Source organism: Sinocyclocheilus grahami, unplaced genomic scaffold (assembly GCF_001515645.1).
Source record: "Sinocyclocheilus grahami isolate Dianchi unplaced genomic scaffold, SAMN03320097.WGS_v1.1 scaffold476.1, whole genome shotgun sequence".
NCBI lineage: Eukaryota > Metazoa > Chordata > Actinopteri > Cypriniformes > Cyprinidae > Sinocyclocheilus > Sinocyclocheilus grahami.
In genome coordinates, this window is record NW_015505655.1 from 456417 (window position 1) to 463207 (window position 6791).

Genomic DNA, 6791 nt, shown 5'->3' on the forward strand with positions numbered 1-6791 from the left:
AAGATGCTATTTCGAATTACGCGCTTACAGTGCTGTGGGACAGGACCGACGAGACTGGTCTATATACATATATATATATATATATATATAAAATTTAATTATAATTTATGCATTTAGCAGACGCTTTTATCCAAAGCGACTTACAGTGCATTCAGGCTATACATTTTTTACCAGTATGTGAATTATTAATTATATATATATATATATATATATATACATACATACAATACATACATACACACACACACACACACATTATATAACAAACCTTTAAGCCAAAATATTTATAACATAATAAATCTTTAAATATACATTTTTAAATATAAAAATAGTATTTTTTACTTAAAAAAATATAATTGTTAAATTTTTAAAAATAATTGATTTGCAACATATGGTTGCATATTTACTGTTGACAAACTTTTATCATCAGCTAAGGACTGATAGTCAAATATATATATATATATCATATTTAATTCTTTTGGTTGCTGTTTTTTATGAAAAACAAACCAAATAAATAAATAAATTGAGATGAGATATTGATTATAGTTTAAATGACTTTATTATGTGAGAAGAAAGAGACTGCAGAGTAATGCAAGAGACATAAAACTAGCACAGCTCTGTAGGAAACCCACTGCTTAGGTCAAAGGTCAATACAACTATCATTTTACAAAAATATTGATAGCAAAATGACGCAATCAGAATCAAGTATTTTAGGGAGGAAGGAGTGTAATACATTTCTTAAGTCTTTTTACTCCATTTGAAGGTTGAAGATGTCACAAATAATTTTTTTTGGGGGGGGGGGGGGGGTTGGCTTAGTGTTATGTTAGAATCATTATTATACACTTATACCTTTTGTTCTTTAATATTTAGAATTGTTTTTAGCTTTATTTTTTGTCTTTCATTTAAATGTTACGTTTTGAACACAGGACTCAACCTCATGTCAGGTCATAATGAGACTTCGTCATAAATGAGGGTTTTGTATTCATGGTAACCATCACAAAGTGCTGACGATTTGCTTTCATCAAGCCTGTCACTTCTGACAGAGTGATTATTAATGGCTTTCACCACAGACAAAGAGAAGGGGAAAAACACCACACATATAATAGAATGATTATTCATTTCATAGTTCGAGTCATTTTTGTTTGGTTCTATAGCCTGATGAGTTCCACAAAATTAAAGGAATAGTTCACCCAAAATGAAAATTTGTTGAAAATGTGTTCACCCTCAGGTCATTCAAGACGTAGATGAGTTTGTTTCTTCATCAGAACAGATTTGGAGAAAATTACAAATGGATGCTCTGCAGTGAATGGGTGCCGTCAGAATGAGAGTCCAAACAGCTGATAAAAACATCACAATAATCCACACCACCCCAGTCCATCAGTTAATGTCTTGTGAAGTTAAAAGCTGCGTGTTTGTAAGAAACAAATCCATCATTAAGACGTTTTAAATTTAAACCATCACTTCTCGCTAAAATACAAGTCCATAATTCGTAATAACTCTTCCTCCAGTGAAAAAGTTCAGAGGGCTGCATTTTAGCCAAATGCAATGGTTTGAAGTAAAAAAAGAAAAACCGCCTTGATGAATTTGTTTCATACAAACACACAGCTTTTCTCTTCACAAGACATTAATTGATGGACTGGAGTGGAGTGGATTATTGTGATGTTTTTATCAGCTGTTTGGCTCTCATTCTGACGGCACCCATTCACTGCAGAGCATCCATTGGTGAGCAAGTGATGGAATGCTACATTTCTCCAAATCTGTTCTGATGAAGAAATATACTCCTCTTGGATGGGGTGAGTATTTTATTTATGTATGTATGTATTTATTTATTTACTCCCTCTGATACTCTCTCTGATACTAATATCACAAAGGGTAAATGAAGTGCATGCAAGACTGTTGAAGTGCATATATTATATTCAAGTCATATAAAAAGCTTTAGTTAAAGAAAGCAACTCGGATGCATTTGACCCAGCTCATGTAATCTAATAATATGTGAAGAGCCAGAGGTGTTTAAGGTGGTCACTGAGAATTAGATTACTGGCAGCAACAAGTAAATTAATATAAACAACACTCAACAACTGCATTTAACCGAGTTACAGGTGCAGAGAAAGCTAGCTTAGAGAAGCCTACTTTTATGTGATACAAGATTTTTATCTGTTTGTTTTTCTCTCTTTGTAAGATGTTTTTTGCACAGTTAAGCATTTGACTTCACTTAAACCTGAACAAATGTCTGAAGGTTTTTCAGCCTTTGCTGGTTGCCAGGTCTGCCAAACAAAATCAGCCTAATTGCTAATCAAAACTAGCCCAATTGTGTTTGTCCCTGCGTCCCAGTATACCATCCGGCGAAATAAAAATGATGGTGCCATGGGTGGGAACATGCAGAATAAGGGGCGTTAATATTATAATGAGATCCCTTTGCTACGTCACCAAGGGAGCGAAATCAGACGCACTGGTTTTCTCAGACGCTTGCAGAAAAAGGCTTACCAAAACAAAGTTACTGAGTTAATCTTTTTCACGTTTCCTTGGTTGGTAGATGCACCAGGGACCTGATTATAGCACTTAAAACCTGGAAAAGTCAGATTTTCATGATATGTCACCTTTAATGTATTATCTTAATTATGAACACACTGGTTTGTAATGCAAACAGTTTTACCGTTTACTGCACTTTGTTATTCTTCTCATTATTTCTCTACCGCGGCTAATGAACCGGAAGTCTTGTCCATACTTCCGCGTTGAAGAATAAGGTGGAAACAAATTGAGAAAAACACTTGCCGTTTAAAGAGGTCATATGATGTTGCTAAAAATAACCTTATTTGGTGTATTTGGTGTAATGCAATGTGTTTATGCGGTTTAAGGTTAAAAAAACACATTCTTTTCCACATACTGTACATTATTGTTTCTCCTCTATGCCCCGCCTTTCTGAAATGCATCGATTTTTACAAAGCTCATCGGTCTGAAAATCGAGGTGTGCTCTGATTGGTCAGCTATCCAGTGCATTGTGATTGGCCGAATACCTCAAGCGTGTGACAGAAATGTTACGCCCCTACCATGCTGTGTTTCCATGTGTCCTGGCGCGACAAGAATGTATTATATAAAATAGGACGCTGTGCTACAGCTAAAATTAGCGCTTCCTCCATTTTTGAATTTCTGTACAGAGAGGATCTTCTACTGGTCACACGCCTTCACGTGATGCGAATTCGGCCTTTGAGCACAGACTCATTGTAGGCTACTCTGCAGGTTCAGGAAACAGTTCTCCATAAAATGTGCTGCACACATCTGAATATTTGGGTTGAACTGTTCTGGAACAGTGTTGTAAATACAACTTGACCACTGATTCTAGTCGTGTCCTCTTTTGGAAGGCCAAACAAAGTAGTTTCGCTTTCACAACGAAACACACAGCGGCCTAGAGTGAGCAGAGGCCGGAGGCCTAGAGTGATGAATGGCCGGCGGGCTTGAGAACTGCGCGGCCGGCGGATTCGACGAAGGAGCGCTCGGCGGGCTTGCAGCAACCACATGTGACGACCCCGTGCCGGACTCCACTTCGTCCACGGTGAAAGCCGATCTGGCGATCTACAGTGCGAAGTTGATGTATTTCCTCAGCGACCAGCACGGATCAGCTCCAGGCATGACGAAGCGGATATCGTCCTCTTTTGGAAGGCCAAACAAAGTAGTTTCGCTTTCACAACGAAGCACACAGCGTCTCCACGACATGGCATCAGCAACAAAACTACAGTGAGAATAAAAGTTATGCCTTCTTTCTTTGCATGAACATTTGGGCGGTGTTATGCAAATCTTCCCACATAGTGACGTAGATATGTGGGGGCGTGTTAGAACGAGCCGTTTTAGGTAGGCGTGGTTAACTCTTAAATTTTATAAAGAATATCTCTTTGGATTTGAGACTTTAGTCTTTGCAACTTTACAGATCTTCTTTATGCACCAAGAGCTTGTAACACTCCAAAGAGAAAGAACATTTTTAAATCGCATCATATGACCCCTTTAAAGGCAGAGAAATATGCCTACCAAATGAGCAGCATCATTAAATGGGAGTGTACGTGCCTGCTGAAGAATCAAAGGTTCCAAATGAGGTCAGAGTTAACCCTGTGTGTGTTTCCATGGCAACCTGAAACCATATTATAGTTGGAAATTGAGGTTTAGCGTGTAGTTGTGGCTCTCAGCGGTAGATTCTGCTAGGTTCTAGTTGATCGCCAGTGTTTATTGGCTCTCGTCTGTGAATTAAGTGGAGGAAAACGTAACATAAACAAAAAATGATACAGCAGCCCATGTAAAATTCTTCTTACGGACCAGACTACTGAACTCTGTAATCTTTAGAAAAATAAATATCCTTGTGTTGTAATTTAAGTAGTTAAACAGACTTTCAGAAATATGCTCTGGGCAAGATCAGGCACTTTAACTTTAATAAATCAAACTTTGATTACTTACACAAAGATGAGGAAATGGAAACAGAATGGAAATAAATCTGTGAGGGACTGATAGTTAGCTTACATGAGGACGTCAACTTAAAAGTTATTTTGATAATCAGATTTAAGACTTCTATTAAATGAATGATATACACAAACCAACTAAACATTACAAAATCCATTGTCTCCACTGCTATACTTACCGATGTAAAAAAACAAACTTACTGATGTTTGTGCTGTTGGTTTCATAGATATGTACAGTATATGTATATACATATCTATGGTTGGTTTCACTCCAAAAAATGTATAAATTCTGATAAGCAATTAAAACAATACTCCCCCCAAAAACGTGTTTTGTTAAAAATATATTGTTCGAAATGGTGATCAAAACAATCCAAAATACTGAAAATATTTAAAACCCTCCCTTGTTTACTTATTCTAAAATAATAATTATATATTTATAAAATTATTACTAGTATTAGTAAAATTATTATTAGTATTGTAAAAAAAATACGATGAACTAATATGATTTCCATCTCCAAAAAATTGAGTTTTTAATTATTCAGGTACCCATTACACTGATTAGCAATGGTGTAGGATCTACTTTGAAACAATTTTCACTCAGAAATTGCTAGCAAATTTCTCAAAAAGTAACAAATAAAGTGCAAGTAACACACTGAACATAACATTTTGAAGCAAAAAGACTGAAATATTGTTTTCGTGTGAAACATATTACCATTATTTTTGTTTTATTTGCAAATATTTGCAACTAAAAAATATAATTTTTAAAGTGAAACGTGATTTAATAAACCCTACAAGAAGGCAGTTTACATTAACACAGGGGTGACAATCTCAATTCCTGGAGTTTTGTTCCAACTCTGCTCCAACACACATACCATGTTTTCAAATAAGCCTGAAGAACTTGATTAGCTGGATCAGGTGTGATTAATTAGGGTTGAATCTGAACTCTGCAGGGCTCCCTGAATTTAAAACAATTTAAATACAGCGCCTCTAGTGGTAATGTTGAGAATGTGCTTGCATTAATTTGCAATGCATTGATCAACCTGTTTATGTACCTGTTTTTGAGCTATCCTTTTTAAAGGGGTCATATGATGCGATTTCAAGTTTTCCTTTGAAACGTGAGTAGATAAGATCCCTAAAGTTGCAAAGACTAAAGTCTCAAACGCCTCGTTTAAACACGCCCTCACATGTCTACGTCACTGTGTGGGAAGATTTGCATAACACCGCCAAAATGTTCACGCAAAGAAAAAAGGCGTAACTTTTATTCTCGCTGTAGTATTGTTGTTGCCGCCGCCATGTCGTGGAGACGCTGTGTGTTTCGTTGTGAAAGCGAAACTACTTTGTTTGGTCTTCCAAAAGAGGACACGACTAGAAATCAGTGGTTAAGTTGTATTTACAACACTGTTCCAGAACAGTTCAAACCAAATATTCAGATGTGTGCAGTGCATTTTACGGAGGACGAGGACTGTTTGCTGTGAGAGTAGCCTACAATGCCGATGTTCCGGTGTATTCAGTTCCCCTGTTTCCCCTTCGGCGCGCATGCTGACCCTATACAGTCTATGATGCTGACAAATAATGCTGACTCACAGCCTGTAAGTATGTTTTTATATTTAAAGAATTTGCCACTGATGATTCAAACACGAGTTTTGAGCAGTGTAGGGTAGCGCTTGTTGTTTGTCGTTTCTCCGATCACAAATGCAGACATGGTTTTATGTTTACGCGGCGAAATACGCAACACGTAAAAAGACAGTATAAGTCATTATAATCAGTAATTATGTTCCCACTGGATGTCTTTTGTCATGGGTTTTATTGATTTTGTCTCGTCGCACCGGGACACGGCATCAACAGTATGGTAAGGGCGTAACATTTCCGTCACACGCTTGAGGTATTCGGCCAATCACAACGCACTGGATAGCTGGCCAATCACAGCACACCGCGCTTTTCAGACCGATGAGCTTTGTAAAAATCGATGCGTTTCAGAAAGGCGGAGCATAGAGGAGAAACAATAATGTACAGTATGTGGAAAATAATGTGTTTTTTTAACCTTAACCCGCATAAACACATTTCATTACACCAAATACACAAAATAATGTTCTTTTTTTAGCAATGTCATATGACCCCTTTAATAAAAATATAAATGTCATCAGTTAAAACCAGAAAACCTTGTGACATCTTTCTCTCAGTATGCTCATGCATTTCCATCAGCATGTTTATAAGAGATTTATTGATGCGTATTTGCTTATTTATAATGCAATATTCTCTTTCCAATCAGAGCACAGGTTTTAGTTATCATGTATTGATCCAGCTGGTTATTTTAGGTGCACTGACCCGTATTAGTCCAAATATTTCTCT